Source organism: Macaca nemestrina, chromosome 5 (genome assembly GCF_043159975.1).
Source record: "Macaca nemestrina isolate mMacNem1 chromosome 5, mMacNem.hap1, whole genome shotgun sequence".
NCBI lineage: Eukaryota > Metazoa > Chordata > Mammalia > Primates > Cercopithecidae > Macaca > Macaca nemestrina.
This window is the reverse complement of record NC_092129.1, coordinates 26,177,128-26,193,113: the sequence shown is the minus strand read 5'-3', so window position 1 is coordinate 26,193,113 and position 15,986 is coordinate 26,177,128. Positions and strand designations below refer to the sequence as shown.

Sequence of the window (15,986 nt, the reverse complement as noted above, 5' to 3'; positions counted from 1 at the left end):
AATTGTTCATGTTTATGAGTGCGGGGCAGGGGCTGTGATAGCCTTAAGGGTTTTGTTAACTTTTCAGACTCTCTACAAGAAGGGCACATAGGAGGCATGAGGTTGGATTAATGCAATTGATTTCAGCTAATGCACTGAAAGAGGCTTCAGTTGCAGAAGGACTCCCACATACACAGGCATCATCTGACTGAGACCCCTCTGGCTGACACAGAACACATAATAACCATAATCTTCAATTTCTACAAGTTTAACCATAAATGATTAAAACACTTAATTTGGGTCTTTAGTTTGTCCCTGAAAATAAAATGATTAGGAGGAGGAGTTTTGTTGCTCAAATTTGAAGCCGATTTTTATTTCTAGCATTGGCTTACTTATACCAATTTTATTCTATCATTTAGTCTCATTGCTTAGTCTCAGATAAGTTAATTCGAACAAATTAAAGCCCATTCTATATTCTAAACCAGAGGTTCTCCCCCGGGGATTTTGTACATTGGGGGATATTTGGCAATATCTACAGACACTTTCGGTTGTCACAAATGGAAAGGGGGCAGCGCCATTGGTATCTAGTGAATAAAGGCCAGGGTTGCTGCAAAGCATTATGCAATGCACAGGACATCCCCCTACAAAGGATTGATTGAGTTTGAGCATGAGTGTGTGGGGTTCCACACAGTATGCTCCCTACTTTCATGTAAGTTTGGAATTTTCTTTCTTTTTTTTTTTTTTTTTTTTTTTTTGAGACAGTGTCTTGCTTTGTCGCCCAGGCTGGAGTGCAGTGGTGTGGTCTTGGCTCACTGCAACCTCCCTCTCCCAGGTTCAAGCAATTCTCCTGACTTAGCCTCCCAAGTAGCTGGGATTACAGGCGTACCCCACCACACCCAGCTAATTTTTGTATTTTTAGCAGAGACAGGGTTTCACCCTGTTGGCCAGGCTGGTCTCAAACTCCTGATCTCAAATGATCCACCTGCCTCGGCCTCCCAAATTGCTGGGATTACAGGAGTGAGCCACCGCGCCCAGCAAGTTTGTAATTTTCTATAATAAAAGGTTTACAAGACTCTCAGGGGTAAGATCCAAGGAATGTGCATTTTTAGCAGACTCCTCCTCGTGTGATACTCATGGACTAAGTTGTTTGAGAACCTTTTTTCTGGAGCCTATTAACCTTCCTGTTGTTCTGTAGAGTGTGAGGTTTTCAAGTAGCTTCACTTGTGCAGTTTCTCCTCCATCCTCCTTATAATCTCCTGCTCACCAACTTCTCATCACAAGATCTGGCCACATTCCTAGAACCCCTTCCTTTCTGATTTCCACATTGCGTTTTTGTTGCATGCTAAATGGAAGCTTTTTAATAAACTTGATAGTTTTTCTCAAACTCTTTTACCAGTGCCATCTGCCAGGAGATCAGCTGACTTTCTGCTCTCACATAATTACAGAGAGCCTTGGGCAACAAGATAAACATAGAACATATCCTTCGGATCCCTAGGAACATGCCCTCCATGCTTACAGTTCTGAGTTTACAGATGATCTACAGATCCATAGTTTTTGAGCCTCCTCCTGAAAATTACTCTGTTAAATTGTCACAGTAAAAGGCCCATTTGCCTTGGCATTTTTCTCTTGAATTTGCTGACACCTAGGAACTTAAGAAACCCCTAGGAACCAAGAGGGCTATTATTGGCTGTTGCTCATAGCGGACAGCTGTTGGTCTACTAAAGTGTTGGTAATTAACAACAATTTGTATCAGCTAAGTGTCAGGCAGACCTCCTCAGCAGGCACTATAAACACGCAGAGGCTCTGGAGCCAATTATTCCAAACACTGGCAAACACTGCCCTGGCACTTCTCCTTGCCAGATGGGCTTTTCTTTTGCTGTTTTTTGTTGTTGTTGTTGTTGTTGTTGTTTTTTTTAGTAGTGGGGCAGTGTGCAGTGAGAAAAGTACTGCACTGGGAGTTCAAGACAGCTCTACAAATACCCGTCTGAATAATGTTTGATAAATTCTTTTAAGCCTCAGTCTGTAATATGAAGATGTTTGGATGCATGAGTCTCAAGCTTTGTTACCCAACATGTGGTTCACAATCCAGCAGCAGTGGTTCACGGTGGAGCTTGTTAGAAACGCCGATTCCTAGGACCCACTGCAGACCTACCGAATCAGGATCGGTGTTTTCAATAGACCTCCAGGTGATTCCTACTCACATCCTATTAATTTCCTGAGCTGCTGTGATGAATTACCAAAAATTTAGTGATTTAAAGCAAAACAAATGTATTATGTTACAGGTCTATAAGTCAGAAGTGCAACACAGGTTTCACTGAGTTAAAATCAAGGTGCCCAGGGCTATGTTCCTTTCTAGACCCTGCAGAGGAAAGTCTGTTTCCTTGCCTTTTCCAGCTTCTAGAAACTGCCCACATTCTTTCTCTCACTGCTCCCTTCCTCCATCTTCAAAGCCAGGTGTGTCACATCTCTCTGACCCTTCCTCCATAATCACATCTCCCTCTGACCCTGAACTTCCAGAAAGCTTCTCCACTTTAAAGACCAATATGAATAGATTGAGCTCATTCAGATTATCCAGGATAATCCCATCATTTCAAAATCTTTACTTTTCACATCTAAAAGTTCTTTTCACCATGTAGGGCAACATAGTCACAGGTTCCAGGGATTAGGATGTGGATATCTTTCAGGGCCATTGTTCTGCCAACCACACACACTAAAGTTTTAAGAAGTTCTATTCCCACAACATATTCATCTATATAAGAAAATAAAGAAATGGAATTCTGGGTTGGGTACAGTGGCTCACATTTGTAATCCCAGCACTTTGGAAGACTGAGGTGGGTGGATCACATGAGGCCAAGAGTTTGAGACCATCCTGGACAACATGGCAAAACCTCATCTCTACTAAAAATACAAAAATTACCCAGGCATGGTGGCACATGCCTGTAATCCCAGCTACCCAGGAGGCTGAGGCACAAGAATTGCTTAAACCCAGGAGGCGGAGTTTGCAGTGAGCTGAGATTGTACCACTGCATTCCAGCCTGGGTGACAGAGACCCTGTTTCAAAAAAAAAAAAAAAAAAAAAAAAAAACAGAAAAGAAAAAAAAAAATTAGCTGGGGGTTTCATACGCAGTCCCAGCTACTCATGAGGCTGAGGTGGGAGAATCACTCGAGCCTGGGAATTTGAGCCTGCAGTGACCCACAGTCACACCATTGCACTCCAGCCTGGGCGACAAAGCAAGACCCTGTTTCCAAAAAAAGAAACAAAGAAAAGCAAAGAAATTGAATTCTTTTGTCTGTTGTTAACTGCATTCTTCCTTTTATGGCTGAATTGTGTCCCCCGGGAAAATTAATGTGTTAAAGTCCTAACCCCTAATACCTCAGAATGTGACTCTATTTGAGCATAGGGCCTTTAAAGGGGTAAATAAAGTGAGATTATCTGAGCAGGCCCTAATTCAATAGGACTGGTGTCTTTGTAAGAAGAGGAGATGAGGACACACACAGAACAAAAAGATCATGTGAAGACAAGGAGAGGATGACCCATCTACAAGCCAAGAGAGGCCTCAGAAGATCAACCTAGCCAACACCTTGATCTTGAACTTCTAGATTCCAGAATTGTGAGAAAACAAACTTCTGTTGTTTAAGCCATCCAGGCTGCTATACTGTTGTTTATAGCAATCCTAGAACACTAATATACTCCCTAATGCTAGTTCAACATATTTTGAAACAACCATGACTACAATCCCATCATTACTGCTTCATTATCAAACTACTGTAGTTCTCCTGACCCAATTTTAATCACTTTGTTTCCGTCTCCCTGGTAACAACCTAATCTTGACCTGAATGTGACACAGAATTTTAACCTATCCACCTGCATTTCCCTGATTACTCTGTGGAAAATACATTCATCCTCACAACCTCCTCTGGGTTCTTTATCCAGTCCCGGCTGCTTTTCCCAAGATTGTATATCTTTAATTATTCCTTCTTTCTCTAACATCATCAGTCTCCCTACTAGTGAATCTTTCTACTCAAACTACAAAAACATTTGATTCTACTTATTCAGTCTCACTGCTCTGCACAGCAAATAGCCAATAGTTTTCTTAAAGCACTCAACTCCTGAACAAAGTAATCTGCACTCAACCTCTACATCCTCATCATCAATTCACTCCTTCACACCTCCCATTCTGACTTTTTTCCCTAACATTTGGCTAAAGCTGTTACTTCTGATGTCACTAGTGACCTTTTTTATGATTGCCAAATCACTTCTCATTCTCCTTGATCTGTCTGCAATTGTTGACAGTGTAGACGTCACTCTTTCTCAATGCTGTATTGTTTTGAGGGTTTTTTTCCCTTCCTCTCAAAGCTTTCCTCCTTCCCTTCTTGCACAGATTCTACTTCTAAAAATATTTATTGAACCCCTACCATGTTTCAGAAAAAAGCCGATTCCAATGCTTATTTTTTTTCTTTCTCTTCTCTACTTGAAGTGAGCTTTCCCATGTTTAGATGTAATTGTTTTTCAAGGATCAATTCTTGATGTTCTCCTTTTTTAATGGATTTTGTCATAACACGAATTTACTAGTAACAATTTCAACTAGGGTTTCAAAGCAAATAAAGTCCAAAACTTTATTTTTCTCCCATCAGTCTCTTCACATTTTTCTATCAGCATGTTACTCCAGTACTTAAATTTAACATGTCTAAACTAAACTTTCTATAAGTTAACAGAGCATGCTTACCAAACTTGCGCATTGAAAAAGGTAGAACATACAATATTAAATATCACGGCAGACTTAATCATTAGGTTGAAACTAATCATATAAATTTTAATGTGGATAAATGCAAAGTTCTGCAAATATCTTTCATACAGATATAAACATGAGTGACCAGTTCTTAAAAAGGAATCTGCAAAAAAGAGACAGAAGACTACGTTAGAAAGCTAGTAAATCATAGACTACATTAAGATAGCATAGTATCGAAAACAAGAGGGAAAAGTATTTCATTGTTCTCTGGGCAGAAGATACTAGAGTCAAACTTTTTTTTTTTTTGAAAAAAGGTCTTACTCTGTCATCGAGGTTGGAGTGCAGTGGCAAAATCACAGCTCCTACAGCTTCTGCCTCCTGGGCTTAAGCAATTCTCCCACATCAGCATTTCGAGTAACTGGGACCACAGGTGTGCACTACCATGCCTGGCTATTTTTTTATTTGTTGTAGAGGCACGGTCTCCCTATGTTGTCCAGGCTGGTCTTGAACTCCTGTGCTCAAGTGATCCTCTGACCTTAGCCTCCTAAAGTGCTAGGATTGCAGGTGTGAGTCACCATGCCCAGCCTAGAGTCAAACTTTTAAAATAGTTGCTGGAACTTACCGCCAAACAGCTAGCCAGAGATTAGTAAAAGCAATCTGGAGGGAAGGAATCTGAAAATTGTTTCCTATTAAAAAAGTTTTTTTTAAAGAACTGTTTCATGTAAAATAGCTATGAAGAGCCAACATAATGAAATGTAGCTACAGGGGGCAAAACACATGATAAAGTTCAGCTCAAAAAAAGGAAGACCTTTCTAAGAAAGATGTTAAATATATAGATATATCTATAGACACTTTTCATATAGTGGCCTCTGCATCACCAAAAATATTTAAGCATTTAAAAGCTGCATTAAAAAAGAGCCATCTAATTTAATAAACAATGAACTTGATTAAAATAGTATTGAATTCCAATACAGACTCAACAACAAGCATCTTGGAAAAGTTACTTACTTCTCTGAACCTCATATTCTCATATATAAAATTATATAATGTTATCCTGGGTTGTTATGAAGATTATATATAATACATGTGAATCATTTGGCTCTTATTATTATAATTTTTAACAATATATAGTTAAAAATGTTGACCAAATTACCTAATACTAGTATTGTAAAAATACTAACATCTTTTGATTCGAGATTTGCTGAGAGCCTGGTCAAAATATATATCATTGTTTAGATTGCATTGTTTTTCTACATCACAAAAGAGTTCATTATGTATTAGTCAGGGTTCTCCAGAGAAATAAGACCAATAGGATGTGTGTATATATATGAGACGGAGAGAAAGTGAGAGAGTAAGATGGATTTATTTTAAGGAATTGGCTCATGCAATTGTGAAGGAGAGCAAATCTGAAATCTGCAGGGCAGGCCAGCAGGCTGGAAACCCAGGGAAGAGTTGATGTTATAGTCTCAAACCTGAAGCCTGTCTGGAGGCAGAATCCTTTCTCAGGGGACCTCAAACTTGTGCTTCAACTGATTGAATGAGGCCCACCCACATTATAGGGGATAATCCACTTCACTCAAAGCCTACTGATTTAAATGTTAACCATATCCAAAAAATACCTTTGCAGCAACATGTAGACTCATGTTTGATCGAACATCTAGGTATCATAAGCTAGCCCAGTTGACATATTAAGTTAACCATTAGGCTGAGTGCAGTGGTAAGCGCCAGCTACTCCCAGCTACCCAGGAGGCCGAAATGGGAAGATTGTTTGAGCCCAGGAGTTTGAGTTCAGCCTGGGCAACATAGTAAGACCTTATCTCTTAAAAAAGAAAATAAAAAACAACAAACAAAACAAACAAAAAACACAGTTCTAAACGAAACTAATTCTACATTCTCACACAAAGGAAGGTATGGCGAAAAATACATTTTACTTGACAGAGCAGGCAAAGGAAAAAAATTAAGGCCAGGTAAAGTGACTCAACACGTGTAATATTAGCACTTTGGGAGGCCGAGGCAGGAAGATTGCTTGAACCCAGGAATTTGAGATAAGACTGGGGAACATAAGGAGACTATATCTCTGCAAAAATTTTTAAAAAGTAGCTGAGTGTGGTGGCTCATGCCTGTGGTCCCAACTACTTGCGAGACTGAGGTGGGAGGATAGCTTGTATCTGGGAGGTTGAGGCTGCAGTGAGCCGTGAATACACCACTGGACTCTAGTCTGGGCAACAGAAAGAGACCTCGCCTCAAAAAAAAAAAAAAAAAAAAAAAATTTAACCATGCCAGAAAATGGTTATCTTTGTGGGGAAAAGAAAGAGATCAGCCTGTTACTGCGTCTATATAGAAAGAAGTAGACATAAGAGACTCCATTTTGTTCTGTATTTGAGATGCTGTTAATCTGTGACCCTACCCCCAACCTTGTCCTTGCAAGAGACATGTGCTGCGGTGACTCAAGGTTTAATGGATTTTGGGCTGTGCAGGATGTGTCTTTGTTAAACAAGTGCCTGAAGGCAGCTTGCTGGTTAAAAGTCATCACCATTCTCTTAATTTCAACTACCCAGGGACACGTACAGGGCCAAAGGTCACAGGGACCTCTGCCTAGGAAAGCTAGGTATTGTCCAAGGTTTCTCCCCATGTGATAGGCTGAAGTAATGCTAAGAGGTTTATGGAGATGTTTGCATATGCATCTCAAGGCACAGCATTTTCCTTTAAACTTATTCATGTCACAGAGGTTTTTGTTCATATGTCTTACTGCCGATTTCCTCCCTACAGTGATCCTATTGTCCTGCCACTCCCTTATCTTTAAGATGGTAAAGATAATTATCAATAAATACTAAGGGAACTCAGAGACCGGTGCCGGCGTGGGTCCTCTGTAAGCTGAGCGCCAGTCCCCTGGGCCCCCGCTTTTCTTTCTCTATACTTTACTCATTTCTTTTCTCAAGTGTCTCATTTCTTTTCTCATTTCTTTTCTCAAGTGTCTCATTTCTTTTCTCAAGTCTCTCGTTCCACCTAACGAGAAACACCCACAGGTGTGGAGGGGCAGGCCACCCCTTCAATCTTTCCAATGGTATTATGTAACATCTCTGCCAGCATTCTGCAACTTCAAAAACTTTAGAAAGTTTCTTTCTAGCCTGATGTGGTGGCTCATGACTAGTTCAAGCAAAGTGCCCATACCTATAATCCTAGCACTTTGGGAAATCAGGGTGAAAGAATCACTTGAGTCCATGAGTTTGAGACTAGCCTGGGCAAAATAGTGAGAACCTGACTGTACAAAAAATTTAAAAATAAATAAATAAATAAATAAATAAATAGCTGAGCATCATGGTGCACACCAGTAGTCCCAGCTACTGAGTTGGCTCACACGGAAGGATTGCTTGAGCCCCCCTGGTGGAGGCTGCAGTGAGCCTGTGTTCAAGCCACTGCACTCCAGTCTGGGCAACAAAAAAAGACCTTGTCTCAAAAATCATCATCATTATCGTCATCATTAAAATTCCTTTTTTTTTGAGACGGAGTCTCACTCTGTCGCCCAGGCTGGAGTGCAGTGACGGGATCTCAGCTCACTGCAAGCTCCGCCTCCCGGGTTTACGCCATTCTCCTGCCTCAGCCTTCCGAGTAGCTGGAACTACAGGCGCCCGCCACCTCGCCCGGCTAGTTTTCTTGTACTTTTTAGTAGAGACGGGGTTTCACCTTGTTAGCCAGGATGGTCTCGATCTCCTGACCTCGTGATCCACCCGTCTCGGCCTCCCAAAGTGCTGGGATTACAGGCTTGAGCCACCAAGCCCAGCCTAAAATTCTTATTACACCCCAAAGTGAGTGACACTGGTGTCAGATAATAGTATCGTTCACTGGTGTTATGTAACATCCCCGCCTGCACTCTGCAACTTTAAAGATATTCTTTCTAGGTTGGTGTGGTGGTTTATGCCTATAACCCCAGAACTTTGGGAGGTTGAGGCAGGAGGATCACTTGAGTCCAGGAGTTTGAGACCAGCCTCAGCAACATAGTGAGACCCTGTCTCTACAAAAAAATTAAAAAGATAATAATAACCGGGCATGGTGACACCCGCCCGTGGTCCCAGCTACACAGGAATTAAAAAGATAATAATAACTGGGCATGGTGACACCTGCCTGTGGTCCCAGCTACACAGGAGGCTGATGTGGGAGGATTGCTTAAGCCCAGGAGGTAGAGGTTGCGGTGAGCTGTGTTCAGGCCACTACACTCCGGCCTGGGCGAGAGAGTGAGACCCTGCCTTAAAAAAAAAAAAAAACTTTGTTAGAGTTTGCTGGCAAGAGTGACTTCTTTGACCATTCACCACAATCTCCTCGGTTTTATTTCCCAGTGTTGTATGCTCCATTAATGTTTCCAAACGAGTGTCAATGGTCAATATGCTGATCTCAGGAAAGCCAAGTTACACACAAACTCTATCTTTTAACTCTGCAGCATCTGCATTCATATATCCATAACCCTAAAGAAGACCAAAAAGCTGAGAAGAAACCAACTGTTTTACTGGAGTGACCTGGTTTATTCTTCTGTGGAATTGGACTAAGCCTCTAGAAAGAACTGAGAGGACTGGGTTATTTCAGGTTCATGTTTTTTCTCCAGATCATACCACACTTTCTCCCCATCAAATGAAATATCTAAAGTGAAAACACTTTAAATATTTTCATTTGGATTATTTTCAAAATTTTCAGTGTGAAAGTGGTTATTTTTAATAAGTCTTTATATTTGAGATGCATATTGAAACATTTACTGAGAAAATGGTTAAACCTGGGAGATGAACACATGAGATTGCTTATGTTACCCTCTACTTTGTATAGGTTTGACAATTTTATAATTTCTCTGTGGTAGCTGATATTTTACTAGTATTTTAAAAATGAAACAAGTAAATATGTTTAGCTGTCTACCTGTTCCTTAGAGCCATAATAAGTGTATGTCAGTCCTTTTTTCAAGAACTATAAAATTGGGTGGGGTGCAGTGGCTCACACCTGTAATCCCAGCACTTTGGGAGGCCAAGGAGGGTGGATCACTTGACATCAGGAGTTAAGACCAGCCTGGCCAATATGTTGAAACCTGGTCTCCACTAAAAATACAAAAATTATCTGGGTGTGGTGGCGCATGCCTGTAATTTCAGCTACTTAGGAGGCTGAGGCACGAGAATCGCTTGAACCTGGGAGGTGGAGGTTTCAGTGAGCCGGGAGCATGCCACTGCACTCCAGCCTGGGCGATAGGGTGAGACTCAGTCTCAAAACAAACAAACAAAACTATAAAATTATGATCATTAATCTTGCACATGTCTCTAGACTGGTGTCTATCTCTATTAGTCCCCAAGCTGTTCCCTTTGGGGAGGAAGACAGACATCTTCAGTAGGAGCACAAATTCTTGGCCTTTGGGACTCCACAAGTAAATGAAGAGAAAAATTTAATGAACCATTTCATATAAATAATTTTCAACACTACTAAAAAGTTTACTATGGGATCAATGAAATGTAGTAATTTATGGGACATACTCTGAGATTTGGGAAAGATTGTTGCTTACTACGACTACCATGACTATTATTATTATTACTGTTTTGTTTTGTTTTTTGAGATGGAGTTTTTTGTGTTTTTTTGTTTTGTTTGTTTTGTTTGGTTTTGTTTTGTTTTGTTTTTTTTGAGACGGAATTTCTTGTTGCCCAGGCTGGAGTGCAATGGCGCCATCTTGACTCACCACAACCTCCGCCTCCTGGGTTCAAGCGATTCTCCTGCCTCAGCTTCCCAAGTAGCTGGGATTACAGGCATGCACCACCACGCCCAGCTAAATTTGTATTTTCAGTAGAGATGGGGTTTCTCCATGTTGGTCAAGCTGGACTTGAACTCCCCACCTACAGGTGATCCGCCTGCCTCAGCCTCCCAAAGTGCTGGGATTACAGGCGTTAGCCACCGCACCTGGCCGACTACCATTATTTTAATAGTTGCTTTTGCCTTCATCATCACTGACCTCAGCCCAGTTCTCCACTGTGGTCTCAGGGAATCTTACAAACATACAAAAGGAAAAAAAAAAAATGTCCTTATCTTTTCTCTCCATAGCTAAAGCAAAAGGTTAAGGAAGGATGAACTTCCTTTAGTGACTCCCTCTAAGAACAATGACCTACAGGAAAGGGTGGGGAGGGAGTTACAAGAAACCTTGCCTAGATAAGTCTGCAAAGAGACTGACTTCTAAGAAAGATTTGTTAACATAAAAGTTAATTTAACAGGCTGATTTTTCAGAGCAGTTCATTATCATCACAGGTCATTCTTATTGCATTGTTCTAAGCGACAGATAATATACCTACTGTATCACTATAGGAAAAAGTCCACATGTAAACCATTAAAATGTTTCAAATACCATTTTTTAGTATTCAGTTTTCTTCTTAAATAAACTAGATTTTCAATGTCATCTGTAATTTGTATACAACTTCGAATTTGCTCTCTTCTCTCCCACATACACAGCTCCTGCTGAGCTAATGATTTTCTATTTTCATCTAGCTGTTTATAATTTACTGATGTTTCTTACCAAGAATCTTTGGTTTGATCCAAAAAACTCATCTGAACCTATTGCCAGTGTTGAAGTATTACTGTTTTAATGTCATTATTTAATCATAGAAATATTTTCTGTGCATACATTTATTTTTAAATTATGTATAAATAAACTCTACCAAGGCTTTCAGATTGCCCATAATCATTTGTGTGTGTGTGTGTGTTATTTATTTATTTATGTATCTATTTAATGTATTTTTGAGACAGGGTCTTGTTCTGTCACACAGGCTAGAGTACAGTGGCGCTATCATAGCTCACTGTAACTTCAACTCCTAGAGGTTCAAATAGTCCTCTCACCTCAGCCTCTCAAGTAACTGGGACTACACATGTACACCACCATGCCTGACTAATTTTTTAAACTTTTTGTAGAGACTGGATCTTGCTATGTTATCCAGTCTCAAACCCCTGGCCTCAAGTGATCCTTCTACCCACCTCAGCCTTCCAAAGTGCTGGGATTATAGGCACGAGCCGTCACACTCCACCTTGTGTGTGTTTTTAAATAGTCTTGACATATTTCCAAAGAAGTGCATGTACATTTAATAAAAATTATCCTTAGCCTCTTTTTCAGTGAGCTTAAGAAGGATAATTTGGAAATTTACTACATTTGTTTTCCTGTTTTACTATTTCATCAACACTGGCTGTAGGTACATTCTTTGAATTACAGTAAAGAATTTGGCTGTCTAGATACAACAAAATAAGAACACAAGACTTATTTCAAGTAAATCACTAACTTGTGTTAGCCAACAATGAGCAACAAGATTTTTCCTAACATTTTTGCTGTGTTTCGGTGAAGATATTTAAGATCTAAGAACAATATTTGTTTCACATTTTATCTCCTACCTTTTCCACTCTTTAAATAATGTCTTTAGAAAGAGAACCTATCAAAAACTACAGAACTTGGCCTGAACCTTCTTATGTCAATATATTTTCACTGGATAAATTTACATAAATATACAATGGCCAGGCATGGTAGCTCACGTCTGTAATCCCAGCACTTTCGGAGCCATGGCAGTAGGATTTCTCGAGCCCAGGAGTTTGAGACCAGCCTGGGCAATATAATGAGATTCCCCCCAATCTACAAATAATGATAATAATTTCAAAATTGCCTGGGTGTGATTGTGCATTGTCTATAGTCTCAGTTATTCGGGAGGCTGAGGTGGGAGGATCACTTGAGCCCAGGAGGTGGAGGCTGCAGTGAGGTAGAATCTGGGCCACAGAGCAAGATCCTGTCTCTAAATAAATAAATAGGCCAGGAGTGGTGGCTTACACCTATAATCTCCACACTTTAGGAGGCTGAGGTGGGAGCATCACTTGGACTCAGATGTTTAAGACCAGCCTGGACAATAGAGTGAGACCTTGTCTTTATTTAAAACATAATAATAAAAATGAAAATAAATAAATATATGTTATACACACAACTCACACATACATTCTCTCACACACATATACGATGTAAACTTTACTGAACGAATCTAAACACAAGAGATATCAGCTGTTCATCTGACCTGCATTTGGAAAACCTCCATCTAGAGCCTTGTTTATTACAATACTATCACAGCTTATTTAAGATAGAAAGACTTGAGATAGTGCATGGCCTCCTTATTTAATGGATACCGAAAACCAAGAACCAAGTCGAAGGAGGAAGTTTTCAGTATTCAACTAGTCAGTGTTCTCTGGATTCTACTGAATCCTCACAGACTTCTTCCTTTAGAAAAAACAAACAAAAAAAACCCTGAATGAACCTAAAATACTTCTGTGCAAAAATTGAAAAGGCAGCTAAATTCATGCTTAGTTAGTCTTATATGGAAGAAAAATGATTATTTTTAAATATATGTGAATCTAACTCATTTGAGTAGTAGGGACTCATTAAAAAACAAAACCCTCAAAATTCAGGTCTCCATCTGTTTCTTTTGGTAAAAATTATGGAACACATGCAATCTCTGTTGTGGTTACGCATGACAGAAAAACACAGAAGCATGCCTTATGATTTCTCTAAAGGGATTTTTAAATCCTCAGAGACATTCCTTAAAGAAAATTACTAATGCTAATTTCGTGATGCTCTGTTGGTTTTACTTATATATTAATACGATAACATTCAAATCCTATTGTCTTAAATCTAGACATACCAAGAGGGATTTCTAGCTTCATGCGGGACAGATTACTCCCATATTCCCGCTACAAGCAACTAATAAGGGCAGTAAGGCATTTGGCAATGGCTGCTGGGAAGGATGATTTAAGATATTTCATCTTCTTTTATTAAAACGGTTATATCTTGATACTAGAAAGCCATTTAGTGCTATCCCTGGTGTGCTAAACTCTGAAGAGGTTTTATGGTTTCCTTAATGTTACTTTTTTAGGCCAAAACTCAAAAATCCTTTCTATAGAATCTTCATGGAAAACCTTCCTTCTACACACACACACACACACGCGCACACACACACACACGCGCACACACACACATGCACACACACACACGCGCACACACACACATGCACACACACACGCGCACACACACGCACACACACGCGCACACACACGCACACACACATGCACACACACACACACACACACACACACACGCGCGTCACCTACCTACAGTACTTTCAGACTTAACATCTGAAGTTCAGTATCCCAAAACAGAAGAGGGAAAAGTATATCCTCAGGGATATGAGGATTTAGCAGAAACTGTCCCATCCCACCGTAAAATATTTCTGAAGTTTCATGAGTTGAAATCTTACATTTTGCTTTTAAAATTACCCCAAATTTTGCTTTAGCTGCATATTTTCGTATTTTAATATAAATATTTTGTCTCAAAGAACTAAAGAGTGGCCCAACTGACATTACAAGAAGATATGTGTCCTGTGTTATCACACACATAGTTCCACAGGTCATGGGCACTCAGTTTGAGAGTCTGGAAGTCCAAAATGTACATGTTAGCAAAACTGAGCTGAGAGATAGTAGAATCTGTGTAACAGGCAATCCTACTTTTAGCAAGCGTCCAGATAATTGAGACTAAATATACTTGGGACCTAGAGATGAGATACACAGGCAGTCTTCCAAAAGGCAAGGAGGAGGTAGAGTTCATGGTGGTTGAATATTAGGGGGGATCATTCAATTATTCAGTTATTTACTCCCTTGTGAGCTCCGGGTACTGAAACAAGTCACTAACTAGAAATACAAAGATGGATCATCACAGTTCCTAACCAAAGAAGATCACAAACTAGCAGAAGAAAACAGACACCTAAACTGGAACTTACAGACTGAAGTGAAAAGTGAAAAGGTAGAGAGACATCAAAGGCATCTGGAATTGAGGAAGTAACAGGAACTAAGGCAGTGGCACTGCCTCTTCCACGGGCTTAAGAGATTTAAGAATTGTTTTAAATTTCTGCAACAGTGCTCAGAGGCTTAGGAAGAAATGTGAAGCATGCAGGTCTATTACTTTCTCCGAACTCCAACTTAGATGTGAAGAGGTAATATCTGGCTTATTTCAACAAGATCAATTCCAAACTCATTCCCTTGAATAACTGAGTTGTTCTAAAAGGGTAAGAAAAGTTTTGTTGTTTTTAAAGACTCATCTCCATTTAATCAAGTTGCTCCACTCTGAAGGCAGTATCAGGTCACAGAGAACTTGTTTGAAGACATTTGGTTTCAGCTACCAAATTGAGTGAAGGGACACAACCTGAGTGATCAGGTTAGATAATCACCTTGACAAGCACTTGCACACATACCCTCAAGTCAACATGATGGAGGCTGGAGATAAGTAGAAGCAGTAAAGAAAGATATTCCATTTTGCTGACTTAAGCAAGTCAGATACTAAATAGAAAAAACATGCGGTAAGGAGCAGATAATCTCATGGGGATTGGGAAGATAATAAATGCAGGTTTGGATAAATTGAAGTTGAGATTCCTTGTGAGCCAGCAAACTGGATGTATAAATCACTCTATTAGGTTTATGTAACTGGAGATCAGGAGAAAGATTTGAACTAGAAATTTTTAGTTGAGAGGTTTCACAATGTAAATAATCTCTTCTTGGCCTTTTAGCCAAGATCAAATGTGGTATCTGTTCCTAACAGGTTAAAATCTGATACGTCCTCTATTCAAGGTCAATATATTCAATGTATTTTTGAGCAGGGAGATGGAATAGAAGCTTGCACAATCCATTCCATACATCTACCTGGTATTGCAGTACCTCCAAGAATGGTACACCACACACACACACACACAAATAGATAATATAGAAGCTGTAAGAGGAGATAAAGATTACTTAGTTTACATAGTTTCTTATAAAAAGTGTTACATGTTATCCAAGTAATTCGTATATATGCTTCACTTTTTTTTTTTTTTTGGAGATAGGGTCTTGCTGTGTTGCCCAGGCTGGAGTGCAGTGGCATGATCACAGCTCACTGCAACCTTGACATCCCAGGCTCAAGCAATTCTTTCACTTCAGGCTGGCTAAGTAGCTGGGATCACAGGTACACACCAGTATGCCTGGCTAATTTTTGTATTTTTTTGTAGAGACAAGCTTTTACTATATTGCCCAGACTGGTCTCTAACTCCCGGGCTCAGCAATCTACCTGCCTCAGCCCCCCAAAATGCTATGGTTACAGGTGTGAACCACCTAGCCCATCCAGCTTCACTCTTATTGTTGTATGCAATTTTTACTATCATGCAAATAACCTCAGGTAAATAAAACTAATAGATCACCTTAGAAAATTACACAATTAGTGTG

The 15,986-nt window shown here is 39.9% G+C and overlaps 1 non-coding gene across 1 annotated transcript; it reads left to right on the top strand.

The window, feature by feature from the left end:
* The first annotated feature begins 15,278 nt into the window (after positions 1–15,278).
* On the top strand, positions 15,279–15,468 carry LOC112423864 (U2 spliceosomal RNA). The gene has a single exon (XR_003014432.2). It is a non-coding gene; the product is annotated as a U2 spliceosomal RNA (small nuclear RNA).
* Positions 15,469–15,986: the final 518 nt, after the last annotated feature.